General features: G+C 49.3%; 1 protein-coding gene across 2 annotated transcripts in view; it reads right to left on the reverse strand.

Moving 5' to 3' along the window:
• Positions 1 to 24003, reverse strand: part of FBLN5 (fibulin 5) — a 64894-nt gene that overhangs the window by 22318 nt on the left and 18573 nt on the right. The window lies entirely within an intron of this gene.

Genomic DNA, 24003 nt, shown 5'->3' on the forward strand with positions numbered 1-24003 from the left:
TACACATTCAGCACTCAAAACTGTTTGTTTCAACGGAAACCAATCCTGCCCCGTCTCCCCATGCTCTCCCTAAAAAACAGCACTCAGAATCCTCTAATGGGACCTCCTGATATCACACCCTCACTTGACCTAAAGCCCCGGGCCCCCCTGGCCTGACTCCAGCGTCTTTCCTCCTGTCTGTCCTGCCCTCACCTGTCTGCCCTTCTGCCCCCTCATCACTGCACTCCCTCCCTGCCTCCCCCAATGGACCATCGCACGGTCAGAAATAATGTTAAAGCTGCTCACTGAGCCTGTGCAGCGTTTCCGACGCCTCACAGATGTTACCGTATTTATTCTCACAATCACCCTGTCAGCGGGCACACAGTCGCCATCCCACAGACGGAAAAACTGCACTGCAGGAGCTAACAAGCACCAAGCCGAGAGCGCTGCCCAGGCCTCCCAGCCTGCCTGCCCCCACACCCACCGGGCAGGAGGAAAGAGGTCCTAACCCCCACGCGGGACCAAGCAGGTGCCGAGGGAGCCCGCAGATCTGGCAGAGGGGACAGCACTGAATTTTTGCTGCCTTTTCCTGCCCTCCCCCGCCCCCCCGAAAACTATCTGCCTCTTGACATTGCCTCTGCAGACTGTGGTGGGTGTGGGGGGCACCTGGGGCCCCAAAGTGGAAGCTCCCTGAGGACGAGGGTCTTCTGTGACAGGCCTCTTCAGCTGCGTGCTCAGGAAGCGAGCTTGACTGAGTCTGTGAAACGTCAGCGCCGCTAGCAATGGCCTCTCGGGTTCCAGCGACACCAGCACAATGCATCACCCACCTGCGACAGGTCAAACACCCACGAAACGGATCAGTTCCCACCCCCAAATAACGTGTGTCTGGGCACCGCTTGGAGCCAGCCTTCAGTCCTCTAAACATGGACAGACTCCAGGACCCCGGTTCCACGGTGGCACAGCGTCGGTGGGGAAGGCCCAGCCCCGCTCTCAGCTGCACCAGCTCCTGCCCCGGCCCCCCGCCCCCCGCCCCCAGCCCTGCCCACCCAGCAGAGCCTCCCAGGGGGCCGGCGAATGAGGCCTGGCCAGCAGCCGCGCCTGCTCAAACCCACGCCGAAGCCTAGGATAATAAATAGTGCCACTATCGGCCAGAGCATATTTACATTTTTCTGGAGGGGAGTGATGGATGGCAATTGTACCCTGGGAACAACGCTGCCTTAGGAATTTGTGCTCTTTTTCCTGCCTGGAGGGGAATGTAGGGTGAGGGAGCCCCAAGGCGAGAAGAGCCGTTAGGGAGCCTTGGTGACAGCAAGTTCCCAAGGCTCCGTCTGTAACTTACACGCACGCTACATGCCCGCAGAGCCCCACAGAGAAGACCAAACACTTGTGAGTGGACCAGACCGGGCCCAGACGGGCAGGCGGGGCCTGAGTGTGCACGTGTGCGTATGCATGTGTGTGTATGCATGGGCACACACACAGGCCCAGGCAAGACCGTCAAACCTAGACACAGTCTTTAAAGTTCATTTTTAAAATAACTCCACCACCTCTACTGAGTTAAAGAACTAACTCATCTCTGTCTATATATGTTCAAAGAACTAAACTTGTAGCTTTCACTGCCTGATTGAATGGATTGTCAATATAAATGTATTTTTGAGAACCGAAGTCCCTGGAGTTTTGGGGGAGGGGGTGTTCCCACTTTGTATCCTCAAAACACATCTGGTATAATGCTGTGTTCATAGTAAACGTTCAGTCACGACTTGGTCAGTGAATGAATGAGCACACGCACAGCACACGTTAACGCCTTTGGACCCCAGACACATGCCTCCCAGCCAACTTGCTAACAAGACCATTCTGGTGCATGGACCTGAAACACAACCAGCCCCACGGAAAGCCACCGTCAGCCGGCGCGCCTGGTGGAGCCAACACCGGAGCCCGTGTTCACGCCGCGGGCTCCACGCGGGGCCAGGAGACCCATCACACACTCTGGCTCACGGCGGAACTGCTTACATTAAATACACTGGACTTAAATAACAGAAGGGAGAATACATCGAGTCACTCCAAGGACATTCTTTGGCAAAGCATCCCCTTCTGCATCCACGGAAAAGTCCAAGTTACGGCAACGCGAGGAGGTGTCATTATCCTCAGATGCGAGCCATGCCGTGACTTCCTTTCTTTCCTTTTTGCGTGATATTTAGGAAGAGCTCCCGAGAGAGAACGCTGGGCTCATTCAGTCCCTTGCGCTCCTCATTCATTCTTCACGCTCTCCCGTGGCCGTGTGTGTGTGGGGGGGTGCCCTCCTGAACCCGCAGGTCATTTGGGAGAGCTGGCACCCAGCACAGTCCCTCCGTGTGTGCCAGTCCACAAAGCAGACTTAACTGAGGGTCCCGCCAGCTCCCTGCCTCCGTCCTGAGCGCTGCATCCCTGGGCACTTGGAGGGCTGCACCACAGCAACCATGCCCGTCTCCCCCAGATGGGCAATGTCCACCTGCTGTCCCGGACACCAGAACCCTGGTGACCTGAGGGAAAAGCCCGCTGACTTCTCCTGGCCGCTGTGAAAGCCCAGCCCAGCCTGCCCAGGAGCGAATCCTCCTGCGCGCTGAGCAGCACAGCTCTGCTGACCCACACAGCTTCGTCTGAGCCGTCACCCCTTCCTTACAGACGTCCCTTCAATGAAAACGGCCATAATCTGAAACTGCTGACTCAGGAGAGTCATCAAAACCAGCCAACCTCATCCCTGACGTCCCTCCAGGAGGCCACAGGCAGAAGTGGGCCCCCGGGCCTCAGGAGAGCAGGCCATCCATTAGGGACACTCGTTCAGGTTTCATACCACTAGCTGGGTCTCATGACAGAAGCTTCCTGTGGGCAGGTGCACGACGCAGGTGAGTAAAGAACATCCTCCAAATCCAGCCAAGACCTCAGGGAGGCAGCAGATGGAGGAACTGGCCTCCGGTCATCAGAATATACTGCCCAACAGCCTGGGACAACAAACGAATGGAGTCTTCCAGGCTGACTCCAGGGACGGCGTGGGGAGGGCCACAGGCCATAAAGACAGCTTGGAGCAGGCGTCTGCAATGGAAGCAAGTGGTGACCGGCAGCCATCCCCTTGTCAGGTGAACTCTCGGACCTCCTGGTACCACGCTGTTGTTTTATGCCAACTGCATGTCCTTCCCAGAAGTGGCCGGTTCTCAGAAGACGGCATACAACTCACTTCTCTGTCCCATGGAAAACTAATGGTTCCAAGGATAATCCTAGTGCTAACTCACAGGTTATTATATACAAATCTCTATAGGTAGGTATAACAGAATTAACACGCTGACATACGTATGCATAAATATGTTGGACTATAAATAATATGTGTACGTACGCCAGCTATTTAGTATATTTGAATGTACATATTCCATATATAGATGAATTTATATTTCATCATTTATTCCTATAAGTTAAAGAGAAAATACTTAAACTGCTTTCCCAGCACAAATTCTCATTGAAATAAAGTATCCCTCAAAAACTAAAAAAAACACACAACAAAGCAAAAACTAATGGTTCCCCGATGCCCACAGGGAGAACATCTCCTAGGCCATTCTCCCAGCACCAAAGCCTAAAATGAAAAAAGACAAACGGCTGAGTCTCCCCAGAAAGGGCCAGTAGGTAAAAAAATAAGAACTTTGGGACAGGCCAAGCTGGGTGTGCAGCCAGGCTTCTGCACATAATAATCCAGTATTACTGAGCAAGTTCATTACCCTCTTGTATCCTCAGGTGTTCTGCAAAACAGAGCTGTGACAGCCTGCCTCATAGGCTGCCCCGGAGAGTTCATCAATTAATGTGTTCACAGGTCCCATCACTACTGTCTGGCACATAGTAGGTGCCCAGGAAGTTTTGCTCCCTTCCCTGGTGCGGTGCTGTTTCTAGCTGCTGTGAAAAATTGGAGCCACTTGGCTTCTGCCTCCTGCAGGTTCTGGTCTGGAATTCACCAGAGACACCAAGATGACAGCTCTGGGTCTGTCAGCCATGGCTAGTTTTATGGTTCAACCAGAGCCAGAGCCAGAGCCAGAGCCTTCTCCCTGCTACAGCCCCAGACACATGCCAGGAGACTGGGACAAGAGGTGCAGAAAGGCCCGGAACATTCCTTCCTGGGTTCTCGGTGTCCGTGCCGCACTTGGGTCCATCTCCGGGTCCATCTGTGATCCTACCATGGTGGACATCCAAGAGCCTAAGCACATGTGTGTCCTACTGAATTCCACAGCGAAATGTGCTCACCCTTTGCACAATCCGTGATCCTTCCCTCTTCCTGCGTCTTTCCTTCCCCAACACTGTGAATAGCAAAGGGCTGACTGCGAGCCTGTGTCCACGACCTCAGCTGAATGTCTCTGCTCTTGTGTGAGAACAGCCATCAGCCAAAAGGACCCATTCTCACTGGGCGACACTGGGAGAAACTGTCCCACAGTATTCGGAGGACTACACCTTTCCAAAGACTTCCACTAGCCCTTTTTTGGACAACGCAAAAATCATTTCTTTGGTAGTAAATTTTTGCCCAGTGAAACAACATGTTTTCCCAGCCCATTTGCGTTCCTTCCCCGCTCAAGCTCGTGGGGCTTGATAAGAAGGAAGGAAATAACAACGGCACATTCCCACGTCTCCGATCGAAGCCAGTTTCGGGCCTGCTGCTGAGCTGGGCCGGTGCCATTTTTTGGCGAGACGAGCCCAGCCAAGGCTGGAAGCTACACAGCATACTTCCCAAACACCTGCTTAATTAAAGATCTCAGCGCTCGAGAACTCGCTCGTTGAATTCCCAGGCCATCTGCGCTCCATGTGTCTGTGGGTCCTGGGCAATCATTAGGAACCAGATCTTTTAGTGTTTGCAGCACTTTTCCTAATGCTTGCTATTAAGCATAGGGTGCAAAGCTTGCTCATTTCGTACCTCCATTTGGGCAACAAATATGTGGTCCATCTTCCAACCAACCAAAAAAATCCTTTCCTCTTAGAAGAAACCAGCTGGAACGCAGGTCCCAACCTCTCCGCGAATTCTATTTTTCTGTCCATAAAGTGAGAGCTTGGAGGAGAGTCTGAAAGGCCTCTTCTCCCTCTGACCTTCTATGGAAACAAACTATGCAGCTAATGGGGATCACATTGCTTGGTTCTTGAGTAATGATTTTCATCCAGAGTGCTCGGTAAACATCAGCTGACTCCAGTCGCTTTCAAACTGGGCAGTGAGTTGGCCCACTCAGCTCTGCAGTGCATGAATGGTCACTGCGGTTGCCGTGGGTGTGGCAAGAGGGGGATGACAGACATGTTCCCTCTTGAGCATCACGCAGCAAGACGCCCTGACAGTGAGAGGACAGGTCGCTCGTGGCCCATCTAGACCTGGTATTTTTAACTTAAAGGGCGTGAGGCTTTGGTCATAATTGTGACTGTAAAAGCAAACAGACCATCCCTCTTTAAGGGAGTGCTCACGAGCACCGTCCACAAAGGCTACAGCTTTTGATCCTGTCATCTCCCTACAGGTTCCTCCCCCCCTTCCCTCGGGGCCGATTCCTCCCCCATAGCCTGACCTCCTGTCCCCTCATTCTCATGTCCTGGCCTGTGATGTCCTTGTCCCTGTCCCCACACCCTCCTCTCCAATGCTGTCTCAGTTGATGGCATCACCGCTTTTCAGTAGCCCTGGCTGGAAACCTCCGTCATCCTCAAATCACCCCCCTCTGTCCCCCGCTCCCTACACTCAGGCAGTTCTACTGAAAACCATGCAGATTCCCCTCTTGCTTTACACCCCCCCAGCCCCAAAGGTGCCAAGGCCTGACTTCTTCTAAATGACTGAAATAACTTTGTTACTAACCAGCTGGTCTCCAGTGTCTCCCCCTGAAAGTACAATAAACACAGCTTCCAGAACGGGCCAAGACACAGAAAAGATCACGTGGCTCTACTACTTAAAACTGTGTGTCACCTCCTTAGAAAACTCGGAGCTTTTATACCCCAGCCGGGCAGCGCGTCGAGGCTGCGTTTACGCTCACAGACGTGCTAGGCACACGCAGTTTCGAGCGCTTCGCACTGCAGGGCACCGTCTGGTGTGTGCGGCTCCGGCTCCTTCACTAAACCACGAGCGTCCTGGAAGCAGGAAATGGGACTTATTCACATCTGTACCCTAAGCAGCTAGCAGCGCCTGGCAGGATAGAGAACAGAAGTGAATTATGTTGGAAAGGAAGGTACTTTGTTCTTGGGCTTTTCTGAGGGCCAGAGGGGAAGGCGGGGAAGCCACAGATGTTGGAGAAAACAGTCCGGCCACCCACCTCTTTCGTGGCCCTAGGTAACAGACATTTGCTCACAGCTCTGGCCCAACAGAGCCTCAGGCCCCAGCTTGCAGTGTCTGGGGCCTTATGCCCGTCCCGGGGCTGATTTGAGAGTGTCTCACCCCCAGAGGCCTTGATACATCAAGTGCTTGGCCTGATGGACTTGTTTCCTCTCTCTTCCCAGACAGTTAGGTGTCCCAGACAGTTCGCCGTCCCAGACAAGGAGGAAGTTTATTCTCAACAGTCAAAGGAGGGGGGAACATCAGGGGAGGGAAAAGAGACACCTTCTGCCTGGCCTGAGAACGGGTGTCCGCAGGACCCCTTAGGGCATAGCCAGGAAATGGATCTATTTTTGAGGCTCAGACAGAACCCTGAGCCTGGGGCGGCTGGGAGAGTAGCCAGGTGTACAAATTCACCGCAGGGAATCAACCGGCCCATCGTGAGCAGCAAGCTTTCCCTGGCAGCCACTCTCAGGAGCGGGATAATGAATCTGCACGTGCTCTCGTCCCACCCCTGTGATCAGAAAGCCCTGCCACCACTTCTGACTCCAGCACCGACTAACCAGGGTCACCTGGTGAATGCCACTGACCTTCTGCCTCTGCCTCCTTGCTGTTGAAATGAGGCTACCGTCACCTGCCCTCCTGGGGCTCTCAGGCTAGTGGGGAAGACAGCTGTTGAACACAATGAGGACATTACAGAGGGTGGCGAGAACACATAACAGGGAGTGTCCCCCATCTGGGGGTGTGGGCAGGTCTTGACCCTGGACAGTGACGTAGGAGAACAGTCCCTTCATATACACCCATTCCTGGAACCAGAAGCCTCCCAGGAGAAGGGAGGGAAATGACAGATGGATGGCTCTTTCAACATCACAAATTACAAGACATGGGCCAGCAGGTGAGGAAGAACACGGATATTGCATCCCGAGACTGACCCGCTACGCTGGTCCCCTCTCCTGTCCTCGCTCCTGCACCCTGGTGCAGTCCAAAGCTCCCTGCTCCCCATCTGTAGCAGACGACCCCAGCATATAAGAGAAAAACTGTTGAGACTACAACTCAAGAGGAGATGAAACCTCAGGAGATGCCCAAGAAGAAATAACAAACCTACGGGAACATGGGGGTGGAGAGAAGATGCCAGCGAAAGAGAGCCCTGGGGGTACTGTCTCCTGGCTGAGGGGCCACATGTCCTGAACGTCTGGGAGCCAGGGCCCCACCCCAAACAGCACGGGGCTGGAACAGCCACGCCCTGCTCCCCACCACACTTTGGACTTAGTAAGAGTTGGATTATATCACTTGAACCTAAAATAAATATTTGAACTGATTAAACACTGTTCAGGATTGCGTGTTTACCTAGCTGGAGGCATAGGGGCTGCCCTTTTCTATCCAGGCTCCTGGATTTCTTTAGCGTGGAAGGCGGGGAGGTGAAGGGGCTACATGTAGGGCCAACCAACTAACTTACCTGCCAGGCCACTCCAACAGCATGTGGCACAGTCAACCTCCCCCTTCTTTAAGGACTTTGCTCAGTAGGCTCTCGGGATCACACCCTTGGTCGTGTCCATCGGAGGATGAATGGATAAGCAAATCTCACATACATATACAACAGACTATTACTCAGCCTTAAAAAGGAAGGAAACTCTGACACATGCTACAACATGGATGGATTTTTGAAGACATTATACTAAGTGAAATAAGCCAGTCTCAAAAAGACAAATTTTGTATGATTTCACTTATCTGAGGTATGTACAGTAACCAAACTCAGAGAAACAGAAAGCAGAATGGTGGTTGCCAGGGGCTGGGAAGAGAGGGAAATGGGCAGTTAGTGTTTAATGGGTATAGAGTTTTAGTTTTGCAAGAAGATAAAGTTTTGGAGAGTGGGTGTGCGTAACACTACTGAGCTGTACACTTAAAAATGGTTAAGATGGTAAATTTCGTGTGATGTGAATTTACCACAATAAAAACGTTAACATCTGTAAATCAAAGCATATTTCTTCACTGAATTCCATTCTAAATTTTATGAATTGTTCCTACCCAGACAGAGAATCGGCCTGTGATCTGAAGCAAGTCCCCTGCAGCCCCCTCTCCGCCAAGGAATTGGGACTCGAGCACCCCTGGGTGGGAGCCGGGCACCCGGGCGAACAGGAATGGCTGGGGCAATGGTGAAGGTGCAGAGGGACGAGGAGCGGGGGAAATGAGGTCTGGACTGTGGGCATCTTGTGCTTCTAGAAACTTGGCCCAAAGGCCACACAGGTTGGTGAGAACATGGGCTTTGGAGTCAGACCTGTTTCAAATCCTGCTTCTCCCTTCTTTTTTAGGAAGTTTGTTGTTGTTATTAATGTTTGTCTTTAGCCACTAAAAGCCTTGGTTTCCTCATTTGTAAAAGGAGTTAGTGATGTTACATAACTCTTGGGGTTTCATGAGGATCCCGTGGGAATAGTCTTGAAATCATGCAGGCCACAGAAATGGCCTTCAGTCAAGTCTGACTTTTCCAGATTCATGTCAAGGGGCAGGGGGAACAGGAGGGAACAGAAGGAAGGGAGGGGGTGGGAAACTCGCCCCCTAAAAGAAGAGGGGGAAAAGGGGTTGAAAGCCCAGTTCTGGTCCAGAACCTTCCACTAGCTCACGGGTGGCCTCCAGGCAAGTCCTCCTCGGCCTGTTTCCTGAGGTCTGAGGTCTCTTCTACCCGGAAAGGCTGATGGGCCGAATCCTCTGTGTTCCAGATGAGATCCCTCCCTTCTGGCTCCCCGGCCACACCTCCGCCAGGCAGGGCTCAGGAGGCCCTCTGGGGGACACAGGAGGCAGAGACCTAGCACGGCAGGGGAAGCCCACCATCTGCCTCTGCGCACAAAACCCTCCGCATACACAACGCGGACGTGCCTCATGACCCTGCAGACCAGACTATCACAAAGCAGGCAGAAAACTTAAGGCAAGAGGGTGGCCTGAATGGGAAGGGCTTCTGCCTGACGCCACTTTGAAAAGTATTGGGGAGCCCGGCCGGGCGTGGCTCAGTGGTTGAGCGTCAACCTGGGATCCAGGCGATTAGGGTTCAATTCCCGGTCAGGGCACATGCCCGGTTGTGGGCTCGATCAATGACTCTCCCATCATTGATGTTTCTGTCTCTCTCTCTCCCTCTGCTTTCCCCTCTCTGAAATCAATGAAGATATATTAAAAAAAAAAAAGAAAGAAAAAAAAGAAAAGAAAAGTATTGGGGAGCCCAATTAGGCCCTCTTCTGTGGTCCGGTCAGCCCATGTCGAGCGTCTATTACAATATATAAACACTGCTATAATGTATGACCATTGCTACAGCACACGAATGTCCTTATACAATATGAATGCTGTTGCAATATGTAGTGTTGCTATAATATATAAACATTGCCACCTCTCCTGGGACTTACTCTGAAATGACGAGCTGGACCTCCTTCAAGTTCTATTTTATAGGCATCTTCAAAAGGCAATTCTAGGGCTTAGGAAAAGAGGGAGAAGCTAACCAGTCACCCTTTTCTCTTTCACCTTCCCACATGGTGTTGATTCAAATCGGAGAAAATGTACCATCAAAATAAGGACCGGTCGTTCATTCACTCACCCATCTAACCAGCACGTACTGACCAGCGCCAAACGGAGTACCTTTCACTGTCTGTCTTCAAATGGCCTCTACAAGCAGAATTCAGGCCAATGTTTTTATCTCCCTTTACATTCTCTTAGGCAAGTCTAAGGTGTTACCTCCCCACCATTGTAAGAGACCAAAATGAGGTGGAGTTGGTTAGTGCACAGAACAAAAGGTACAGGTCAGGAACTCAACCAGCCTCACCACTAACTAGGTGTATGTCCATTTTCCCATTTTTTATTTATTTTTTATTTTTTTTATTTTTATTTTTTTAAATATATCTTTATTGATTTCAGAGAGAGGAAGGGAGAGGGAGAGAGAGAGACAGAAACATCAATGATGAGACAGTCATTGATCGGCTGCAGCCTGCAACCCGGGCATGTGCCCTGACCGGGAATTGAACCCAGATCGCTTGGATCCCAGGTCAACGCTTTAACCACTGAGCCACGCCCGGCCGGGGCCATTTTCCCATTTTTTAAAAAGGGGGGTGGGTCATACCTGGTTACCTTCAGGGAGTCCATGAGGTAAGAGTTTCCTTTGAAGGAAATGCCACCTTACACATATTTTTAGAAACTATTAGCATTAGAGAAGAAATACTTTTCTCCAGGTCACAGGAGAAATAAATGGAAAGCATGATCTAATTCTATTACATTTCAGACTGGGCCTGATGGTCTCACACCACTAGTTTTGTAAGCAGCCTCTCACCCACCTACTCAGTGTCTGTTTTCCAGGCCAGAAAGAGGAAGGGGGAGAGCGGGCCAGAGGACAGTTTTGGAGAATCACTTTATTACTGGTGCTCATTTGCAAGGCAATTTTGGAATATGATGTAGCTGGAAGGATTGGACAATCTGGCTGAGCAGAAAGAGACAATTCCTCTAGTGCCTGGTCACTAGATGTTCATTCATCTGTCATTCATTAGGCCAGCAAACACTTACCCAACAACTTCTACATTCCTGGCATTATGCTAGGCAGTGTGGATACCAAAGGGAACAAATCATGTTCCAAACAAATTTCACAGAATCAGTATCACGCAGATCGTATCCCCTGGTGATAATGCAATTAAACAGAAATCAATAACAAACCGATAAACATCCATAAATGTGTAAAATTTTAAACTCCTCACCAAATAAATCATGGACCACAGAAATAATCACAATAAATCAGACAATTCTTAGAACTTAATGACAATGAAAATACTACATATCCAAATTTGTGGGACACAGAGAGAAATATATAGTCTTAAATGCTAATGTTAGAAAAGAAGAAAGCGTTGCAATTAATGAGTTTCATCCCGATATGCCAAGAGTGAGTGTTCAGTTTCTGGTCAGGGCACACGCAAGCAACCAACGAATGCATCAGTGAGCAGAACAATAAACCGGTGTTGTTCCTCTCTCTCCCTCTCTCAAATAAATAAATAATTATTTTTAAAAAAGGAATGTGGCAGGCCATTTTAATATACACACATGAAAAAAATTCTAAACAAAATATTAGCCAAACAAATCCTCCAGTACATTTTAAACAAATTATACTATGTCATGACCAAGTTAGTTATCCTAGGAACGAATGAAAGGTGAATTAATAAGAAAATCTATCAATGTAATTCCCCACATAAGCAGATTTTTCAAGCATTTTTATGCTTATCTCAATAGTTGTAGAAAAAGCATTTGATAAAATTCAATACCACTTAATAATTAAAAAAAAAGAAAGGAAACTTAGCAAAGCTCATTGTAAATGAGGTAACATAGGACGGCTCTTTTACCATCAAGAAAAAGACAAAGATGCCCACTGTCACCCCCTATATTCAATGTTATTCTACAGGTACCAACCAGTGCAGTAAAACAAGAAAAATAAATAAAAAGTATAAAAATTATAGAACAAAAGTCTCATTATTCACAGATAGTGTGATTGTCAGAATAACCCAAAAGATTCTACACACTAAGTACTGGAAATAATACGAGAATTTCTTATAAGCCATCAGGATAGAAGATCAATATTCAAAAAGAAACTGCATTTCACATACCAGCAACAAAAGGAACACTGAGTTTTTTAAGATGCTATTTCTATAGCAACAAAAATGCAAGCTTTCTAGAAATGAATCTAGATAAAGACCGAAAGACTTATTTAGAGAAAATTATAAAACCTTATTGAAAGACATTTAAAGAAGACCTTAAAAGAGGGAGAGATTTAATGTTCAGGGATGTAAAAAAAAAAAATCAATAAAACGAAGATGTCAGTTCTCTTCAATTTTATCTAAAGACTCAGTGAATTACAACCAAAATCTCAACAACGTCTTTTTTAAGGCCCTTGACCCAAGAATAGCCAAGACACTGTCCTGGAGAAGAGAGTCAAGAAACCTGGCTTATTTAACAAGACTTATTATAAAGCCATAATAATTAACACCGAGGGACACTGGCGCACGAATGGACAACAGAGAACAGAAAGATACCCCACCAGTGTGGATGCTGGACAGATAAGCTGGGGCGTTGCAATAAAAAGCGACGGGGTAACAGGCATCGCCCATACGGAGAAAAGGGTAACGAGTCCAGGCTCACCACATACACAAATAAAGTCCAAACACATTCAAGATTTGTACGTGAAAGTCAAAGCTTTAACACTTTTTAAAGACAATATAAGAAAATATATTTATGACCTTAGCATAGAGAAGGATTCCCCAAATAAGTCCCCACAAAAACACCAAAGTAAAAGATTAATAAATAAATAAAAAGATTAGTAAAATAAAAACTACATTATTTGGGACAGTCTGTTGCTCAAAAACACCATAAAGATAATGAGAAGATAGGCCACGAGTTGAGAGAAGGTATCTGCAACCTATATGACTGAAAAAGGATTAGTACCTAAATATTAAAATAATTGACTCAAATCACAAGTATGAAAATAATAGAAAAATGGGCAAAAATTATGATCAGGCTATTTCACAAAAGAGGAAGCACAAGCGGCCAATAAATATATTAAAAGATGATTAACCTTGTTAGTAACCTGGGAAATGTGATTAAAAATATTAAAAAACCCACAACATTTTACAATGACTAGATTGGCAAAAATTAAAAAGTCTGTTCATATCAAGTGCTGGAAAGACTGTAGATCGGCAGAAACTTTTAATCACTGCTGATTAGAGTGCAAACTGGTATTCTGGGAAATTATAAAACATTGTTTTGTGAAGTTGAAATTTCCATACCTACAGCACAGCTGTATGGCACCCAGGAGAATATTCATAGCAGAATTCTTTCTAACAGCAAGCACCTAAAACAATCTGAATGTCTCTGAAAAAATAACGAATCAATAAATTGTGCTCTAGTGTAGTCTCAGAGTGGAAAAGCATTGAAAAGCAAAAAGTAAACGACAGCTACACACAACAAGGCTGGGAATCTTAGAAACATAATGTTGAATGAAACGAGCAAGTGTCAGAAGGCCCCTGGAAGACGACAGAGGGTGCCCCGACGGAGAAGCCCGCAGGTTCCTAGGTTGGCTGCTGGGCGCTCCCCTGTGCATAGTTAATAAGCTTCTGGCCTACATATGTTACATATAATTTTGTGTATATATCAAATATTGCACAAGTCCTTTCCACAGTTCGGCGCAGGGTTTACTGAGACAGACTGACAACAGCTACAACACACTCATAAATATTATAATGGAGCAATATTTTTAAATGCTCTGGAAACAATTAGTCCTGCAGATTTTATAGGCACTAAAGGCTGGCTCTACTGCACCACTAACAATGCTGTGAAGCAGGCCGGGCAGGAATTGTTATCCCATTTAACAGGAGAGAACACTGAGATTCAGAATTTAGGACACCTGTCCAAGGCCAACAGCTAGTGAGGGGCTGAGCTGGTGCCCAACCCAGGCATCCTGGGCCTGGCCCGGAGGATTTTCTGTAGATGTTTCTCTATTAAACACTCACAGGGATGATTCTAGTCTATTTCTGACACCTCAGCACTAAGCTCCTAGAATGATTCTGGTCAATTTTCAGAATTTCTCAGGTCTAGGGCAGTGGTGCACCCCTGGATTGTCATTCCAGCTCACATCTCTCAGAACTAGCTCTCGTGGGCTTTGTAAATGACCAGCAGGACTTTTTTAAGGGAAGAACTTAATTACTCTCATGAAACATGGCTTAGGGCTACATATAGCTGTGCATCTTACTGAGCACCTTCTAACATCACATGCTTTGCATACATTCTTTTAATCCTCACAAAAAATTTATGAAATAGGCATTATCCTCATATTACAGATAAGAAAACCCAGGCCATGCCCAAGATTCACTATGATAACGGGCCCGGAGTTAAAGTAGGACCAACAGCTCTGCACTTGAGCCCTGGATCCAGCCATATCGAAAGCTAATTCTACTCATGGACTTTCCAGTTATTAAAAAAAATAATGTGGGCATGTAGTTTTTCTTAACGCTTGTGTTTTGTCGTTTTATTTTTATTTTTGCTTAAGCTACTTTGAGCTGGGGCTCTGTTACTTGCGACCACGAGTCCTGATGATTGACACGCTGAGTGTAAGCAAACTGCCCCACAGTTTTATTGAGCCACAGGGTCCTGATGTTGGCATTCACTTCGTCAAAAGCCAGAGAACCATGAGTAATAAGTGAATGTTTCATTTTAAAAGGTAAATAGGAGAAACCTCCTCTGTGTTCCTAGAAATCTCTGCAGAACATGTCAGTCTAAAGCAGTCCTTCCCAAACTTTTCCATGTCGAGGCACACACAGAAAATTCTAGAAGTGTGTAAGATACAAATGAGAGCAAGGACTCAGGCATCCCAAGCCCCTGCCAACCATCCCAAGAGCCAAGCAATGCCCAGGCACACCCCTCTCCCAGGTGCCAGGTGAGCAGCTTTACCAGAGGAAGCCAAAGTGGGAGGTGAGGGGACATGTTCCAGAGCAAATCCCTCAATGAGTCCTCTCTCAACAAGATGGGTGACCTGCCGTGTCTGACAGTACATTCTTGACCCTCCATACATCATGCTGGAACTGACTGCTTTTAAATTACCAGCATTGTTTTTCAAAATCAGTCTGCCAAAAGCCAGCTGTTTCTGCGCAGTCAGGCTTTCTGGGGCGAGTGGCTCCGGGTTCGTGGGAAGGACCCCTCGCTCTGCTGAGGCTGCTTTTGCTCCCTGCAGCAGACCCAGACTCCCAGCCAAGAAACAAAGGGACAGAAGGTCACCGGACTGGGGGTGGACGGAGGAGTAGCCATAGAGCTGGGCCAAAAGAATGCCATTATTCAAGAACTGATTGAAGAGTTTCTTCAAGACTGGCCAAAGCAGTCATTCTCTTTGAACTCGGGGGGGCTTAAGAATGCTGAGCGCCCGGTCTGCAGATTCTCCCGTTGACCTGTTGTGGTCAAACAAGGACAGAGGGGGAAGAGCTTCTCTGCTTTACAAGTCCAGGAGCTGGACTTCGGTGACGGGGCAAAGCATCTAAGGACAGGCACGTTGCTGCCGCGCCTTCCTGTTTACCTGGCGCTTACCACTCAACTTGCTTAGACGGCTGACCCACCGACATGCCAACATCCAACCTGCCGCTCTGTGTGCCGCAGGAGGTGAGGGATGTGAGGGACACCGACACGTAAGACACGAGGCTCTCCCAGGTCAGGAGCACAGACACACTTCTCACTGAGTCTAAGGGAGACGGCGACAGGTGTCCCTGCAGGGAACAAGCTGAGTGTCTGGGGACCTTGGTGTGGGGTGGGGAGAGAACTCCAACGGGCTTGGGATGGGGTAACAAAGGTCTAAGAAGGCCTCCAGGAAGAGATCGCATATGGCCTGGGCTCTTAAGGGTGGGAAAAAAGAATGGCATTCCCCGTGTCTCAGGTCTCAGAAGGGTTCCTGCTGGAGGAGAGCACTCTGTCCTATGTTACGGGCTGAACTGTGTCCCCCCCAAATTCATATGTTGAAGTCCAAATCCCTAGTACCTCAGAACGTGATGATCTGGAGATTAATACCTTTCAAAAGGCAATTAAGTTAAAATGAGGAGATTAGATGGATCCTCATCCAATGTGACTGGTATTCTCCTAAGATAAAGGAATTTGGACACAGAGATACTTAGAGGGATGACAGTGTGAACATAGCCGCTGTAAGCCAAGGAGAGAGCCTGGAACAGGTGTCCCCCCCGCGGCCCTCGGAAGGACCCAACTTCGCTGACACCTTGATCTGGGACTTCCAGCCTCCAGAGCTGTGAGAAGGTAAATGTCTGTTGTCTGAGCCCCGAGTCTGTGACACTTGTTATAACAGCCCAAGTAGACTTACACATGCTGTGGCTCCCCTGGCACCTCCGCACTGGGGATGGCCACCTGCCCTTTCGGAGGGAGGGGAGCAGCCTCGCCTCCCCGACCCCGCCCGGCTCAGCGCTGTTGTTGACCAGACCCTACTAGTGTGCATGCTGCGGCCACCCGCCTGGGATGGCCTGGAATGTGCTGGGAGCCTTCCCCCCATCAGGGCTACAAGCCAGGTCTACTACCTCCTATTGTCTCCATTGCTTCGCATTTTATTAACCCTTCTGTGGCTCATCCACCTGTCTCTTTGTTTTTCATCTTCAGAAAGAGATAACGCTAGCAGCCAAATTTATTCCCTTTACAACTGTTCACGGAGCTTGAATGTGGCCAGGACAGCTCCGTAACGGAAAGGAAGGCTAAGCGCGGCCTTTCCTCGTAGCTGGGCTCGGGGAGAAGCCTGTGAAACCAGAGTCTGGCTCAAGGAACTGAGGCCGACGCCAGGAGCCCGCTTTTAAAGACTGTTCCGTTCAGTGCCCCGACTCACCTCACCCTGACCAACACCAGCCTGGCCAAACTGCTGAGAACGTATAAGAATGAACACGGGCCACAGAAGCAAAGATCTCAGAACTGTCCACCTGAGGTGCTGATGTTCATTTGTACTCTCAGTGCCTCACGACAAATGAGCATCGAAACTAATCTGATGAGCCACCCTCCTCTGCCAGCCCCCAGGCAGCAGCGACTTGCCCAAGGTCATTCAGCTTCCAAATCCTGTCTCTTTTCTTGGGATTAAGAATCCAGACACTCTTGCCCTGGCTGGTGTGGCACAGTGGGTTGAGCACTGTCCCATGCACCAAAAGGTTGCTGGTTTTATTCCCAGTCAGGGCACATGCCCAGGCTGCGGATTCCATTCCCAGTAGGAGACATGCAGGGGGCAGCCAATCAATGTTCCTCTCTCTCTAAAAATCAATAAAAATAAAATTAAAATAAAAGAATCCAGAGGCTCAGCTTTATGCAGCTCTGCAAACGGCCTTTGGGGTGATCTTGTGTAAATTACATCTCCTCTCTGGTCTCCAGATTTCCCAACTGAACTATGAAGGTCCCTTCTCTGCGTAAACTTCCTTGACTCTCTTGAGCAGAATTAGTTGCTCCCATGATACTTAGTCCATGGTAGCCATGAGGTGGTCTCCACTAGCATTGACACCCCGCCCCTACACACACACTCCATTTCCTATGAGTCCTCAAGGGAGCCCTACCCCCGGCCGGAGAAGGAAGTGTCAGCCGCTTGGTCGAGGCCCACCCTCAGCACTCAGCACTCTTTGACCATAGTAATAGCTTCGGGGGATCTATAATCACCCCAGATTTTATCTTCAACTCCCCCTTGCCAGGGAAGATAAAATTTTACAGTTCCAGTCTGGCAAAATCTCAACTTTGTTCTTTTGAAACCAGAGTGGGACTAGGTGTCAGAGGCTTCAGACACTCGAGAGTTCTGCAAGTACCACTCTGCGAATTATGAGAAGTGTCCTGTGCAAGCTAGTCATGAGATTTTAACTCACTCACCCAGAAAGTTCCCAAGAGGTTTACAGAGGTGGTGGATAGCCTGGGTCACACAGTTTGTTAGAACGCGACAAGCCCAAGATCGAGGTTTCTCCCCTTTGTGCCAATCTGCTCATCACAGAGAAAAACCCTGAGCCACAGGCTGCAATGTCCCACCCATCCAACCTCAGCTAGATCTTCCGTTATCTGTCCCAAGGGAGGACAGCCATGACGTGGGCTCCTCCCACCTGCTGACGGGGAGGTGAGTGTCAAGGTTAAAGCACAGCACAGGATGTGGGTGACTCGGGGATCCACACTTGGCTGGATGTCCTGCAGCTTGGTCGGGCTTCTTCTGACAACCCTCCTTGAACCCAGACAGTCCAACTCATTCACCTGGAATTCTATAAAGTCATCCATGCAACCTACACACAAAATAATGACCCTTAGAAAAAGCTTGAGTGTGAAAGAGAGAAAAAGGTAACGGGAGAAGAGATCAGACAGAATAAGTCCCAGGGTTCCTGTCAGCATTTGGTCTTCTTCCCTCCTTACACGTGGGATGATTCCAAAGCAAGGGGTCCTGACTGAGTCTTCAGTCAACACTCGGTGACAAGTACTTATCAGGTGCCAATGATGGCCAGGCTCTAGGGACACAGCAGAGACGGCATGAGAGACGGACAGACAATAAACAAATAAACCCAGCGAAGATACGGAAACAGTCTAAGTGTCTGCTGATGAATGAAGGAATAAAGAAAAAGTGGTCTATACACACAGTGGAATACTACTCAGCCATGAAAAAGAAGGCAATCTCACCCTGGCCGGGAGCTCAGGTGGTCAGAGCATCATGTGGATACACCAAGGATGCAGGCTCAATCCGTGATCAGGGAACATGCAAGAATCAATGAATGCATAAATATGTGGAACAAATTGCTTTTTTTTCTCTCTCCCCCTATCTCCCTTCCTCTCTTGCTAAAAATCAATAAATTAAAGAGAAATTTTTTTAAAAAAGAAGGAAATCTTGCCATTTGCACCCAAATAGATAGACCTTGAGGGTATTAAGCTAAATAAGTCAAATACCATGTGCTTTAATTTACACACAGAATCTTAAAAGCAAATAAATAAGTTAAATGAACTCACAGATACAGAGAGCAGCACAGCGGCTGCCAGAGGCACAAGGTCAGGGCTGGCAAAACAGGTGAAGGGGTCAAAGGGTACAAACTTCCAGTTATAAACTCGGTAAGGCGTGGGGACGTAATGCACGGCCCGGTGACTACAGTTAATAACACTGTGGTGCATATGTGAAAGTTGTTGAGAATGTATCTTACAAGTCCTCATCACAAGAAAAAATATTTTTCTATGTGTGGTGGTGGCTGTTAGCTAGGGTCACTGTGGTGATGCAATTATACAAATATCAAATCATTATGCTGTGCACCTGAAACTAATACAAGTCAATTAAACCTCAATATTAATTAATTGATTAAAACAGTTATCACTCAGTGGTTCTCAAAGCCAGAAGCATTAGCACCCCTTGGAAACCCAGCCCCCCCCAAACCTACTGAGTCAGAAACTCCGGGGTGGAATGCAGCCATCTGCGCTTGAAGTCCTCCAGGTGATTCTACACAGGCTCGAGTTTGTGACAAATGATGATGATGGGGGCTGTGATGGAGAGTGGCCGTAGGGTCACTTTGGACGGGCTGGTCAGGATGAACTCTTTAGGGGTGACATCTAAACTGAGCTGAAGCCGGAGAGGAGAGAATGAGCCAGCAATGTGAGGAGCCAGAAGAGCTCCAGCGGGAAAGCAAGTGCAAAGGCCCGAGGTAGGGAAGGGCCCGCCATGCCTGAGGAAGAGAAAGGAGGCCAGCGTAGGCTGTGAACCACGAAGGGCACTGGGACATCTCATGGGCGCGGCAGGGTCCGAAAGGCAGCAAGCCTGCGCTCTGCTGGGTCTCTCCTGCAGACGAACTGGATGCTGGGACAGTCACAGAGCCCTTCCAAGTATCCTCTAAAATGGGGAAAACAACACTGAGCCTGCCTACTGGGCCATTTGAGAATTCAGTGAATTAGCGGATGTGAAAGCATTGGGAAAAATGAGAGGGAGTGTTCAAGTGGGAATTATTACAATTAAGGGAGTCAATTAAGGATGTAACCACAGAATCCAGCCTCCCACAGAGAGAAGCCAACAGACCACAGGCCAGCGCCACCTGGTCCCTGGCCAACGCATGTTCTCTGGAGCTAAATGAGATTGACATGATCCTTTAAAAAGGGTCTATTAGGAAGTCTGAAGTGGGAGATTTTCCAGAAAGGCCTGATAGTGGAACTTTTTTTTTTTTGAGAGGAAGGGGGGGGAGAGAAAGAGGTCAATTTGCTGTTCTACTCATTCATGCATTCATTGGATGATTCCTGTATGTGCCCTGACCAGGCATCGAACCCACAACCTTGGTGTATTGGGACCAATACACCAACTGAGCTACCCAGCCAGGGCTAATAGTGGAACTCTTATGTTTCCACCATTCTGGTCACTCTAAGAGGATTCTTAGATCCATAAGGAGTTTGTGTTTTACTCCAGCTCCTTGCAAACTCTCTCAGGTGTTAGAAAGGCAAAGCCAGATTTCTCACGGGACCAGGCCATGCATTATCATCATAGTCAGAGCCAATTTCACTGCCATCATCGATGTCCCTTTCCGAAAGGGACCCAGGAAAGGGCTCACCTCTGCCTCAAGCTTAAAGGAAGGCTCCATCCAGGACCCTGAGAACATGGAGGTGATATCATTACAAGGTAGCCCAGAAACCAGCCCCCAGAGCTTAGACTAAATGCAAAATCACTGCCTCCAGTGCAAAGATACCATCTGCAGAATCTACCTGCCTCCAGAAGCTCCTCTTCACCTGGCTGTAAGATGTTCACAGCCTGAGTGGTCAGGGTGCAGGGAGCCTTGGAGACGGTGGTCAGGCCCCCCTTGTATAGATGAGAAAATGGAGCCAGAAAGAGAAGGGACTAGAGCCACCGCCACCCACTGAGCTTGCTGCAGCGCTAAGATTAGATCAGGACCCCAGTTCACTGGGGCCCTAAACCAGGAATCCTCTCCAAGCAGATGTCGACACACCACTCTCCCACTCCAAACCAGTGCTCACGGAATAAAGCCCAAGCCATTGGCACAGCATTCGAGGCCCCCAGGGTCCGGCTCCTGCCAAGTCCCTCAGCCTCGTCTCACTCTGTCCTGCCCCGCTCCCAACCAGGGCCATGCTGCACCCATCGTGAACGGGCGGGTGACCAACGGGCTCATGACCAGGGCTGGCCCTCCGCAGTATTCCTAAACGTGCCCTGAAGTTCCTTGCCTCCGTGCCTTTGCCCACACTATTCCCTTGGCCCAGGAAGCCTTTCCTCGACTCCCACATAAAAATCCTACTCAAGCCTCCAAAATTCACATCGAGGCCATTGTATCCACCCCAGAGCGACGCCCTGCTTCCCGTGGGCACTCCTACTGCACCTGGCAGCCCTGCTCCCGCCACCCCTCACACTCCGGCTCATGCAAGGCTCTGATGACTTATGTACCCGCCCCCCCCCCAGCCCCACTCATTTCCGCTCAGCTGCAAGATCCTGAGGGCAGCGACCGAGTCTTACTCATCTTTAGATCCCCTTCCAGCACTTGGCAGTATCCGACAGAGATGTGCTCAGTGAATATCTGTTTAATCAAACGACGCACAGATGTGCAACACCTGTCTTGGTGGAAAGTTTCTGCGACCGCGGCAGCCGGCGCCAGCAGAGAGCCCTGTACCTGCTTTCGTTGCTGTCCGGTTCTACTGGGCTCTGACTATGTACTTGTTGGGCTCCCTGTTTTCTACCACCCCACCCCAACTCTTGGCAAGAGAATGTGAACTCCCCAGAGGCAGTCATGATGCTTGACTGGTCTGTGTGCACAACAGAGGCCCCGGCACATAAATGATAAATGAAGCAGTAAGTCCATTAATAATAATAAATTAACCTATGTGGACATCCAAGACATAACCAATTTCTCTTGCTCATCTGAACCCCATACGTACAGTTCACCACGAGGAGCTTTTACGACAGGGAGCAAGACAGAAAGTTCCTGCTGGATAGAGACTTTAAATAAATAATCACAAATGTCTATTTACCACAGTTACGGAGCGTGCTCCAGAGGACACAGTACGGGACGCTCTGGTCACTGCTCTAAATCCATCGCTTGTCCCAGGAGCCCAGTCCCGTCATGCTTCATTTGGTCACAGTGGCCCCGGCAGAGATGGCCACCCCTCACCCAGCTCAGATGCAGAAAACACATGACTTCTCCGCCTCCCCAACAGGAATGAAGCAGAGTCGGGCTTTCTTTGTGTGTGTGTCTTTCCATTGTTTCAGATACTCTCCCTCCAATTAGTATCCCCCGATTCCCACGGGAGCTATTGAAAATGCCAAGTTCATACTGGTTGCGGATGCAAAGTCTATTCCGTCTGACCTCATTGATTCCTGGGGGATGTGTTAAGACCTGCGAAATATGTGGAGCTCGTAAATCAACTCTGGCTGGGTTTCTGCAAACATTTTAGCTTGAAGGAAAGTCAGACGGTACTGACAAGTCCCCAAGCCTCGCTGTTTCCCTGGCCCCACCCGCCCACCCGCCGTCCCCTGGAGTCTGTGGATGCTGGCTGCCGGGGCAGGGCCCAGAGCTGGCTGTCCCCATCTCCCCTCTGGCCCGGCTCCGACAGCTGGAGGGGAATGGGAGGTCAGTCCTTGACATCCAGTCTAATGTCTGAGGCCCTCTGGAGAGAAGGAATCCTGTGAATGTCCTTTCCCTGCCAGCCCCCAAGGAGATGGCCCGGGGACCCTTCCCTAAGCATGTTCCTTCGTTTCCAAGACAAACAGGAGCCTCAAGCTGGCTGTTGGGCTCCAGGGGGTGCCAATGGTATGTCATACAATTGAATGACACCCCCTGGAGTTGTGCAATGAGATGGAGCTGGCTGGAGGTAAATCCTGGGGAGCCAGCCCCTCCCATGGCAGGGAAATGAAGCCTTGGCTTCAGGGCGGGAGGTGCACAGCCTGCCACGGATTTCCCTCTGGTACATCCCAGAGGGGAAAGGGCCTGGAGGTGGGTCTCTTTGTAAAGTTAATCTGACCAGAAGGTTCCTCAAAGGCATCTTTTCCCATCAGCCTCTCAGCTACAGTGTAAATTCAATTCGGTTCAACACACTGGGTGCCAGTGGTGGGAGGGCCCATGCTGGAGGTGGGCACACATGGTGACCATGGCTCTGGGCCACAGGACGCCCAAGGAACAAGGAGACTCTTAGTCATCTTGGTCCCCTCTTGGCTCCCAGCACAGTGGGGGCAGGCATGGGGTGCTTTCAGTGGGTAATGAGAGATGAAGTGTGGAAATGAGTGAAGACTCCCCTCTCACTTGCCTGGGTTTAACAGCGCCCACACTTTCCCTCCATTCATTCATTCATTCATTCAGTTGACAATCACTTATTGAGAGCCCATGCTGCCAGATGCTGGGGATAAACACTGGACATGGCTTGCATCCAAGGAAGCCCCTGTCCACTGCCCCAACCCCCGACACCCAAACCCTGATGGGAGCACGTGGGCACCGGCCTGTCACATACCTGGCGGCTACTGGGAAACTGCGGCCTTTCCGCCTTCAAGCAGGAGACCAGTGGGGGAGGTCATCTGACTTGAGGTCTCTCTGATGAGGGGTCAGCCCAGCCCACCAGCACCTCCCCAGCCACAGCCTGCCAGACCAGCGTGGTCTCCATAACGCTCATCATGTGCATTCACATGGTATTTTTACTTGTTCATTTCATTGAATCCACTTCTGAGAGCACAAAAAGCTCCCAAATCACTGTTTCTTGCATCACACTGGGGTGGGGTGGGAGCTGCAGATGCCCTGCGGCCACCAGCCACACGAGCAGATAACCCCGGAGAACATCTACAGAAGCCGCAGTGTAGGTAGAGACCCTATGCGAGCAATTCTGCTCTGGAGTTCACCAGTGGTGTGCTCAACCCACTTCCATCAAAAGCGTGTTTGAGAAGAAATCTACTAGCCTCGATGAGAAAAGAGAAGGTACAATCACCTTCCTCCGTTTCAACACATTTGGAACCATTGGGCCTCTCTGAGAAGCACCAGGACATGCACCTCCCACCGAATGAAAACACACGGCTAACCAGTCTGCTAACTGTCTGCTGCCCTGGCTCTGGCATTTAAGGCTATTTGTGACCTGGCAGGTAGCTGTGACCTCCTGTCCTCCAGCAGGCACTCTCTGGAGACCTGGTCATGCACCCACTTTAGCCAGAACCATCCAAAGCAGAGCTGAACTGTCCCGCCGTTGAAAGTCCACGCTTCTAGCCTCTAGCAACACCTCTTGCTTTTCACACACAACTGGCTAATTCC

This window comes from Miniopterus schreibersii (genome assembly GCF_964146895.1).
Source record: "Miniopterus schreibersii genome assembly, chromosome: 1".
Classification (NCBI taxonomy): Eukaryota; Metazoa; Chordata; class Mammalia; order Chiroptera; family Miniopteridae; genus Miniopterus; species Miniopterus schreibersii.